This window comes from Nomascus leucogenys, chromosome 13 (assembly GCF_006542625.1).
Source record: "Nomascus leucogenys isolate Asia chromosome 13, Asia_NLE_v1, whole genome shotgun sequence".
NCBI lineage: Eukaryota > Metazoa > Chordata > Mammalia > Primates > Hylobatidae > Nomascus > Nomascus leucogenys.
The window spans coordinates 34,028,715-34,040,191 of NC_044393.1; positions in this window are offsets into that span (position 1 = coordinate 34,028,715).

Sequence of the window (11,477 nt, forward strand, 5' to 3'; positions counted from 1 at the left end):
ATAAAAAATAAAATAGGCTGGGCACAGTGGCTCACACCTGTAATCCCAGCACTTTGGGAGGCTGAGGCAGGCAGATTGCTTGAGCACAGGAGTTTCAGAGCAGCCTGGGCAACGTAGTGAGACCCTGTCTCTATTTTTTAAAAAAATGATTTAAGATAAAATAAATCTTCCATTTGGAGTTTTTCTTTTCTTTTCTTTTCTTTTCTTTCTTTTTTTAAGACGGAGTTTCACTCTTTGTTGTCCAGGCTGGAGTGCAATGGCACAATCTTGACTCACCACAACCTCCGCCCCCCGGGTTTAAGCGATTCTCCTGCCTCAGCCTCCCAAGAAGCTGGGATTACAGGTGCACAGCTCCATGCCCAACTAATTTTGTATTTTTAGTACAGACGGGGTTTCTCCAAGTTGGTCAGGCTGGTCTCAAACTCCTGACCTCAGGTGATCACCTGCCTTGGGCTCCCAAAATGCTGGGATTACAGGCATGAGCCACCACACCCGGCTGGGGTTTCTTTGTATCTTTTATTTATTTATTGAAACTTTGTTTTTTGAGTGTTCATAGTTTCTTGTTAAAAGTTTTTTTGTTTGTTTTCAATGATAGCTGCTTTAACAATCCTTGCCAGACAATCCCAACATCAGTGCCATCTTGGTATTGGCATCTGTTGATTGTCTTTTCTCATTCTGGTTGACTTTTTCTGTTTTCTGACATGACAAGTAATATTCAATATTATCAGTACTTTGGGTATTATGAAACTCTGATTCCTTTTTATATTTTCTACTTTAGCATGCATTCAACCTGCTTAAATTCAGAATGCACATCATGACTCACTTGTGGTCTGTGAGTTTGAATGTCAGTTTGGTTTCAAATTCAGCGTTATCTTGGTCTGCTCTGCCTGGGTGCTACCCAGAGACCAGTCTGAAACCCGAGTGGTATTCCACATCATAGCTCAGTTCTTAAAGCTTTTGCTGTGTTAATTCTGATGAGTTTCACACATAGGCCACTTGGGGATGTGCACAAATTGAAAGACGCTTTTTCTGCAGCTCCCTCCTCTGTTATTCTGCCCACACTCTCTGTGAGGGGTTAGGTGCTGCCTCTGTTACTGCAGGGCAGGCAGTAGTCAACAGGGCTCTACCCTAGAGTCCCCATAGCATCCCATGGGAAGAAGGAGGAGGGAGGGGGTGTCACCTCTTATCACATTAGTGCAGGATGGAGCTCATTAATAGAGCTCCACTTGTCTCCAGTATCACTGGTGAGGAAGGGGAGTGGTGCCCCCACATCAGTGCACAGCAGGGATGGTTCACCGAGCTCCACACCAGTCTCTGCAGAGCCTGTTGGGGAGAGGAGGGCTATGGCTTCTTTGATGGTGTTCACCTGGAGTAGAGCAAGATTGTCAAAAGGGTCATCCTTGGAGGTTGCAGTGAGCTGAGATCGCACCATTGCACTCCAGCCTGGGAGACAGAGCAAGACTCCATCTCAAAAAAAAAAAAAAAAAAAAAAAGCCATCCTTCATTACTGTCCTCTTCTAAGTCCTTTGACTAGAGAAAGCATTTTCCTTAGGACTTTTGTTGTCTGTGCTTGTTGGTCTTTTCGGATTGTGCCTTCCTCTAGTGCCCAGGTTGAAATATGTGAACACTGTGAAAGCCTCTGGGAACTCCCTGCCCGGTCATCCCTTGACACTCAAGTTGCCTAGCCAGTCTGCCTAGTTTACTTCACCTTTAGAGGTTTCTGATAGTTGCTTTATGTATTTTGTCTAGTTTTTAGCTGTAATTAGCAGAAGGAATAGGGTGGAATCCACTTACTTTATCTTGTGTGAACATGGAAGCCCCATGTATTTTTTTTTTTTTTTTTTTTTTTTTTTTTTTTTTTGAGACGGAGTCTCGCTCTGTCGCCCAGGCTGGAGTGCAGTGGTGCAATCTCGGCTCACTGCAAGCTCCGCCTCCCGGGTTCACGCCATTCTCCTGCCTCAGCCTCTCCGAGTAGCTGGGACTACAGGCGCCTGCCACCACGCCCGGCTAATTTTTTTTTTGTATTTTTAGTAGAGACGGGGTTTCACCGTGGTCTCGATCTCCTGACCTCGTGATCCGCCCACCTCGGCCTCCCAAAGTGCTGGGATTACAAGCGTGAGCCACCGCGCCCGGCCGTATTTTTTTAATAAACTTTTTGAGGTATAATTTACATGAAATAAAATGTATCCATTTAAAGTATACATTTCCATGAGTTTGACAAATGTATATACCCATGTAACCCTAACCACAATCAAGATATAGAACATTTCCATTACCCCAAAAGGTTCCCATTGTCTTCCCTCTTAGTCAGTTTCCTCCATCCTGAGCCTCAGACCTGGCCTGATTTCTGCCAGTATAAATTGAACTTGTTTTTTCTAGAGTTCCATATGAAGAAAATCACATAGAATGTAATGTTTGTAAAAGTCTGGGCCGGGTGCGGTGGCCCATGCCTGTAATCCTAGCACTTTTGGAGGCCAAGGTGGGCGAATCACGAGGTCAGGAGATCGAGACCATCCTGGCCAACATGGTGAAACTCCGTCTCTACTAAAAATACAAAAATTAGCTGGGCATGGTGGCGCATGCCTGTAATCCCAGCTACTCAGGAGGCTGAGGCAGGAGAATCGCTTGAACCAGGGAGTCGGAGGTTGCAATGTGGAGATCGCGCCACAGCACTCCAGCCTGGTGACAGAGTGAGCTTCCGTCTCAAAAAAAAAAAAAGTCTGGCTTCTTTTACTTATTATAATATCTGTGAGATTCATCCACATTGTTGGCATTTCAGTAGTTCATTCCTTTCTATGTTTGTTTTTGCTTTCATTTGGATTGTCACTATCCTATGCTCTTGCCTGACAGACCCCGAGAGCCTACTGACCACAACAGCTCCTGTTACCACGGCTGCCATTTCTGCTGTCAGTGCTACTGCTCATTGATCCCAGGGAGGAAAATTCTGGTGCATCACTTAGTACTTATTTCATGTATGGTTAGGACAACATTTCAGAATAAAAGGATGGCTTCTTCTGGATGTATCTGAATTGATCTGCTGTCATATACTGATGAATCACATGCTCAGACCAAAGTACATAAAAAAGTCATTCTCTTGCCAGATATTTTAGGGGTTTGTAACCTTGGTCTTATATTGCTCCATGGCCTATGAGTTAGTAACAGGACTAGTGAAATTCCTAGTAACATAGTCTTGTTACTACAAGATTACCCATATCCTTTGATGATCCATCTACTGCAAACTCATAGAATTTACTGGACAGTCTTCTTCATTTTATGTAAGAATGACCACTGTATCATCATATGTCAATGTCCTGCATAACTGTCACCATCCCTCCATGCTGAATACCTGGTAGCTTGTGATGAGTTGAGAACCTCACTAAACAGTCTTATCCACATCCTCAGGTTCTCTGAGGTTTTCCTTCTGTCCAGTCCGTGCACTTGTACTCCTGGTGGTCAAAGTACAGTCATGCACTGCATATGATGTTCTCATCAATGGTGGGCTGCATACACAACAGTGGTCCCATAAAACCATAATGAAGCTCAAAAATTCCTATTGCCAACTGGCATAACATCATGGAGTAACACATCATCACCTTTTCTATGTTTAGATCTGTTCAGATACACAAATACTTACCACTGTATTCCAACTGCCTCTAGTATTCAACAGTCACTGCACAAACCTGCTGTATAAAGTTTATAGCCTAGGAGCTACAGGTTGTACCGTATAGCCTAGGTGTGTGGTAGGTAGGCTATACTATACAGATTTGTCTAAGTATACTCTATGATGTTCACACAATGGTGAAATCTCCTAATGACACATTTCTCAGAATGTCTCCCCATCACTTTGATCAGCTGACTCACTTTGTGATGGCAATTGTCAGACCAGTTGAAGGGTGATCTGACCTGCATATTCTCTTGGTTAATTGTATTTACAAATTGGATACATGATTTCTCTGATTGCTCTCTTCACAAACTATATTTGAATATACAAATGAAGTGCTAAGTGGTTTTTACACAGGGAAACAAAGCCAGTTTTGTTTTCTACCAATGCAAGTTTGGATAAATTCTTTTCAAGAAGATGACTAAATATTTCCCGTTTAGCAAAGTCCTCAGATAAAGAGATGCCAGGTATTTCTCGGTATGTTGGTTTCTGTATTACTATCTGTTCAGACACAAGCTTCCTTAAAAATGTGCTTAGTTGTAATTTCTTCATGGATTTAAACCAAAACAACATATTGCAAGATTGAATGCAGAAGGAGATGTGAGAACTCATTTGTGTTCCATTAAGCCAAGCATAAATGTTTAAAAATGTAAAATAATACCACTCTTCTGATATTTTTTGGGAGAAAATATATTTGTGGAAAATATAACTATCAAAGAAATAACAGAAACCTTCCAAACTGAAGGACATGTGTATCCAGATTAAAATGACCTTCCAAATGCTTAACATAGTAAACAAAAAACAGGAGGAAAAGGAGGGGAGAAAAGGAAAAAAGAAGACTCACTCAAGCCTGTATTATGACATTTCATCATACCATAGATAAATTAGATCCTGAAAGATTTCAGAAAGGAATATGAGATCACACATAAAGGAACAGGAATCAAAGTGACATTACCCTTTTCAACAACACCGGAAGCTCCAAGAGAGTGCAGCAATGCTTTCATACTAAGAGAAAATAATTATCAATACAAAATAATATTCCCAGCTAAACTATCAATCGTGAGGGTAGAAGAAAGGCATTTTTAGCCATTGTGTGGGAGTGTTATAATGTCCCAGTGAACCACACCTCCCTGTATCCGCACCACTTTGCAATGAGAAATTTGCTGTTTCTCCTAGTGAGATAGAGAGAGTCTATTTCTTTACCCTTGGGCCTGGGCTGGCCTGGTGACTTGTTTTGACCAATACATGGAAGAAGTGACATTATGTGAGTTCTGCAGCCGAGGCTTTAAGAGGCCTTGAAGTTTCTCCTCTCACCTTCTTGGAACCTTGAGACCACCATGCTGTGAGAAGCCTGCGCATATCTACTGGAGGCCGAGGGGCGACATGACACGTCTAAAACTCATACATCAAGATACAGTAATATAATGTGAAATTCCTAGAGCAGCTTGATGCTAGTCTCTATTTGGCTACCTTTTTCTTTAGAATTGTTTACATAGTTAGCGTATGAGATTTTTGTTATATTTTGCAAATATTTTCTCTCCATTATAGCTCATCTTTTAGCTTTGCTTATGGCATGTTTTTATGATAGAGAAGTTTCATTATTTTTAGGTGGTTATATCTATTAATAATTTCCTTTGTGTCTTTGAGGTTTTGTTGGTTAAGAAGGACTTCTCAAAGATTTAACCTTATTTTTTACTTAAAAAGCAAAAAAAACCAAAAACCAAAAAACAAAAAACAAAACAATGATCACAATATAAGCCAGTATAAGTATAAGCAACTGGTTAGTGCAGGATGGTGGTAGTTATCAAAGAGAGCTGAGTCTAAAGCTCTAAGGAGTGGTCTGGAGAAAGCCAGGCAGGGACTTGCTGCTTTTCTATTCTACCTCTTTCCCTTATAATCCAACCTGAAAGCTGCACCCATCAAGTGTGTCCTGAATCTGACGATTCACTGTCTTCACTTCTGCCAATCTGCTCCAGGCCTCCATCCTTTCTTGCCTAAATGAACCCCAAAGCTGGCTTGTGTCCTGCATCCATCCACCACTCTTGCCCTTGTTTCAGTTATCTATTGCTGTGAAATAAACTTCAAAACCAAGTGATTCAATCTCACAATTCTGGTTTTCCTGGACTGAGTGGGGTGGTTCCTCTATTCGTGTGATGTGGCTGGAGCTGTGGGCATTTGTGGGCTTGAATGGGCAGAGTGTTCACCATGGTTCATTCACGTGGTGGCAGTTGGCTAGGTTCTCAGCTAGGACAATGGCCTCTCCATGTAGCTTGGGCTCAGAGCTAGTGTTCCGAGAAGGAAGTAGAAGCTGGCAGTCCTATTGAGGCCCGGGCTTGAAGTCCCAGAACATCCTTTCCCACTGCCTTGTAATGATCAAAGTAGTCACAAGGCCAGCCTAGATTCAAGGGCTTGGAGGAATACTACCTTTCAGTCAATTTCCCAGTTTCCAGAGAATTTTAAAAAAACAAACGGCTCGACACAGTGGCATGTGCTACTTGGGAGGCTAAGGTGGGAGGATCACTTGAGCCTGGGAGGTTGAGGTTGCAGTGAGCTGTGATTACACCACTGCACTCCAACCTGGGTGACAGATCAGACCTTGTCTCAAAACACTGTCCCCAAAACAAATAGACATAATTCTCCAGCTGAAATCCACTGCTTACTAGACATATTGTAATAGCCTGCCTCACCTGGTCCCTGCCTAACTTTCCCTCACACCTTTGCTTTGTCCCTAAAGGTCATATTGCTGTTTCCTCAGCACCCCAAACTCACCACCCCTCAGGGACTTAGCCTAGAACAATTTTCCTCCAGGCCTTCACTTGGCCACTTCACTCCATTGCTTCTAGATGGCTGACATTATTTGCCCATCTGCTTGGGTCTCCTTCACTGGCATGAATGTAAGGTCCTTGCTAGCAGTGCTTTTCTGTCCTATCCTACATTCTCTCTTAGCATCTAGAATGGTGTTATCACAGGAAAGGCATAAAAGTATACTCTGTGGTTAACTGAATCTACTTGCCTAAATCTTGGGCATGTGCTGCTTTGAGAAATATACAAATTAATGTTACAGTGGTCAAAAGCAGGCACATCCAACAATACACTAGTCCTGCATACATACCCACTGGCATGTTTCTACCTTCCTAATAAGAGCCGACAGCCGTTTCGCTGCATGCTGTACAGGGCAGCTGCTGCTGCAAACTCAGCCTCTGATGGGCCCATAGTCGATCTGCCCACTGCATGCCTTGAACTCAGGGAACTCAGATGAACTCATCACACACTCCAGCCAGAAGCTAGAGGGCTGCTGGCCTTGACATTTTAATGCATTTTTGGTGTCAGCTGCTCTTCATTGATTCACTGAATTATAGAGGTCTGAACGAGAATCCATACACTGGCTTCTCAATGGTTCTTAAGAAGCCAGTGTAGCCCAAGGTCATCAACCCAAGTGAACCCACATTTATCCAGGAAGCAAGAGGTGTGGTAAGGGCAGAACTCTAACAGGCATCCATTCCACATGTGTCAGAGACAAAACTAAGTCCAAGATAAAATCAACAAAGGCTATTTATTCATAAACGTGCAGCAAGGGAACCCTTCTGCTGAAACCTCTTTTTGGTAAGGGTTCAGAGGTGTTAGACGTTATAGAGTAAAAAGGGGAAATACTGACAGTGTTGACTTGGCAAATGTCATATAAGGGTAGGATTTGTGGAAGCAAGCCAAGAGACAAAGTGGTCTTCAAGTACATTTGACCATCCTTGATTAGCTTCAAGGAGGCAAATGAGCAGTTTGGGAACATTTCAAAAGAGGAAAGGGGCGGAGAGTTTTTTGTGGCCAGCCATTTCCTGGAAAAAGTGAAGGCTGATGGGATGCTTTTTTGCATTCTATCATCGTGGTTCTTAGGGGTGTAAAAAGTAAAGTAGAGGTTCCTCTTCAAAGACTTTCCTCGCTGTCTAATTAAGAATAAATAGTAACTTAGGAGCAAAACTTATTCAAAGACCTGTGCTAACATTCTTAAATATCTGCTAGCCGTAATAAAGAAATCAATGTACTTTATGTTCTTAGCTCCCACAATTTAGCCTATTTGCCCTGGAATGCTTATACTGGTCCAAGCAAGCATTAGGTCATAGCCGGTTCCTCTTCCTTATTTGAAGGTGTTTTTACCTTTCTCAGCATTCCACAAGTTACTTCCTCCTTCATTCTCCTCTGCCTTTGCTTCTTTTATAAAGTTCTAAGTTGCTAGCCAATCAGGACAAATACAGAATGTGAGGTCCCATTCCAGCCAATGGAAACCGGACACAGCAGTAAAATGGACTTGACAAGTTATAAATGACCCTGTCTCCTTTGTTGGTGTACTCTCGTGGCAAAACTGCTGGTGAGTGTACCCTTTCTGCAGAAAGTATAAAAATGACCTTGCTGAAGAAATTAATGTTCAAGTGCTATTTCTTTATGGCACGGAAGAACAAGCATTTCAAACAGAGGGTAGGGTGGGGTGGTGGTGGTGGTATGTGGTTGCCACAGCAGTAAGTTTCTCACATGGATCATTAACTTTCAAATAATTAAAATTTTAGAGATGCAAGGTATCTTAAAGTTCATCTGGTCACTCTGACCACCCACATTCCCACTCTCATCCCAAGTTCATTTAATGGATGGAAAAACTCAAACAAAAGGTAATTTGGCGTCTAACCCTTAGCAAAGGTTAGATGTAGAATTATAAGTTTTCCTGAATCCTAGGACTGTAGTGTAACCATCATGCATTTCAAAAGTGAAACAAAAAAGGAAATTAAAAAAAAAGAAAATACAGTAAATAGCCACATAAACTACTTCTAGTGGGTCCACTGGTCCCCCTGCTTCTTGTTTATTAACAGAATCTGTTCAGGGGCTCTAGGGCTCAGAGTTTTAGGGGAGTCTGAGCCCTTCTCCCGCCCTGGGGTGATGGGTCTTGATTGACCCAGGTCAGTCAAATTCTCCACAGATTTAATTGTGGCCAATGAATATAAGAAGAAATGAGAAGGTGGAAGGGTGTCTTAGTCTACTTTTTGCTGCTATAATAAGAATACCAATACGTGGGGTAAATTATAATGAAGAAAAATTTATCTCACAGAGTTCTGGAGGCTGGGGAGTCCAAAATCAAGGTGTTGGCATTTGGCGAGGGGCTTCTTGCTGTCACTCCATGGTGGAGGGTGGAAGGGCAGAAAGAGAGAGAGGGCTGGAGGCCAAGAGGTGGCTGAACTCATCTTTTTATGAGGAACCCACTCCCATAATAACAGCATTAATCCACTCGTGACAGCAGAGTCCCCATGACCCAACCATTTCCCATTAGGTCCCACCTCCCCACACCCACTGCACTGGGGATCAAGTTTCCAACACATGGAACTTTGGGAGACACATTCAAGCCATAGCAGAGGACCACTGGAGAAAGGAAGGTGTTTAAAGATTTTTTTAGGACACTGTGGAAGTGATAGCCGTTGGACATGGATGGTGTTTTTGTTTTTGGCATGAGAAAAGGCTTATACAACTCTGGTCAACTTGGCAACAGTAATCAAAAGTCATAAAATCTCCTTTGACCCTAGGGATCCCCTATTATTAACAGTATTGTATCATACAGAACCTAGGTATTTAGGAAAGGAAAAAAATGTTCAAAGATGTATTGACATTTAATAAAAGTAAATAACTGGACATAACCCAGCTATCCAAGTACAGGCTATCAGGAAACACTGTGAAGGACTTTGAAATAGGTCTTGCCCACCACCCCCACCCCTGCCTCCAGTTACTGAGTGTTCCATCTAATCTAGCCCACCTTTCTGAGTTGATTCCCCCTTTCATTTCACCGCCTTTGAGCTACTTTACAATTATGTAAATTAAGGGAAACTGATAATGCAGATGATTCTTGTTCATAGAAATGCAAATTGTGACCAATGGAATATAACTGATTATTGTTCTACAGATATCGGCCAATTTTGCCAGTTTTGTAACTATGAAGCAAACTCATTTCAGCATTCCTGCTAGGCTTATAATTATTTGTTCTTTGGATTCTCCTTTGAGCCAACTAAAGTGTCCTACTGGTTCTCTCAATAATTAACAAGTTAAATACAACCTTTAACATGTTAATTTTATATTTGTATGAGTCATAATTTTAACTTCTAAAAAAATTATCCTTTAAGAAGGTAGTTAAGTAAATTTAATGTTCATGTGATACAATTTACTTAACAGCCCCCTTAAAACAGTTATAAAAACTATATGGCAACAGGGACAAATACTCCTGATAAAAATGGCAAGTGGGGAAAAATGCAGAAATGCAAAATTTGTACTACGTTGTGATTAAAGCTAAATGTTGTAAGTGCTTAGGGCAAGAAATATGAAGGAGAAAAAAAATTGAAGTTGGAGTTGTTAGGGTGGTAGGATCCTGGATTAAAAAAAAAACCCTGACTTATTATTCTGTTATACATTAAAAATAATATTGGCGGGCATGGTGGCTCACACCTGTAATCCCAGCACTTCGGGAGGCCAAGGCGGGCGGATCACGAGGTCAGGAGATCGAGACCATCCTGGCTAACACAGTAAAACCTCATCTCTACTAAAAATACAAAAAAATTAGCTGGGCGTGGTGGCACGTGCCTGTAGTCCCAGCTACTAGGGAGGCTGAGACAGGAGAATCACTTGAACCTGGGAGGCAGAGGTTGCAGTAAGCCGAGATTGCGCCACTGCACTCCAGCCTGGGAGACAGAGTGAGACTCCATCCCCAAAAAAAAAAAAAAGGTTGGCACTGTATTAGTTTCCTATTGTTGCTGTAACAAATGGTTTAAAGCAACACTAGTTTATCACCTTAGTAGTAAATTCTGCAGTTCTGGAGGTCAGAAGTCCAAAGTGGTCATCATGGGGCTAAAATTAAGGTATGGGTAGGGCTGTGTTCCTTTCAGGAGTCCTAGGGGAAAATCCATTTCCTTGCCCTTTCCAGTGTCTAGAGGTTGTCAGCATTCCTTGGCTTGTTGCTCTCCTTCCTCCATCTTCAAAGCCAATAGCTTAGCATCCTCAAAAGTCTGTCCACCCTCACATCGCCTTCACTGATGCTTGTATGGATCCATGTGCTTACACTGCATCCGCCCAGGTAAATATGGATAATCCTCCTATCTCCGGGTCCTTACTTAACCACATCTGCAGAGTCCCTTTTGCCATGTAAGGTGACACATTCACAGGTCCTGGGGATTAGGATGTGAACATCTCTGAGGACCCCCATCCCCAATCCAGAGGATTTCCCTGAAATGCAAGTTCAGTGAGAACAGCTTCCCATATGCCTGAGTGAAGGCACAATACTGACTGTGCAAAAGGACATAGTGTGGGATTCCATTTAAATTAAATTTCAGAATAGGCAACACTAGCCTATGGTGGAAAAGAATTACAATTATCACCTCCAAGGGCAGGGTGGGGTTGACTGGGGAAGGCCATATTGGAATTTTCTGGTATGGTGATGTTCTTTATCCTGGCAGGGGCACAAAAGTGTAAACAAACACTACTCTCTAGTCAATGACATGTACTGGGGGAATTGTAGTGATGTCTGCCATTTACTCTGAAGAGACATAATGGATAGTTTGATGGACAGATGGATAGACAGGTGATATATAGATACAGTAACATGTTTATGATAGAATCTAGGTGGTGACTATATAGGTGTTCATTTTAATCATCTTTGTGGTGTTTGACAATTTTTATAAAAATGTTGGGGACAGTAAGATATGACCCTGGAATATGACTCTGGCACTCTAAAAATTATAAATTAACAAAAAGAACTTAGAAAGCCACTAAGCAAGCTGTTGAATAATTTCCTATTTAA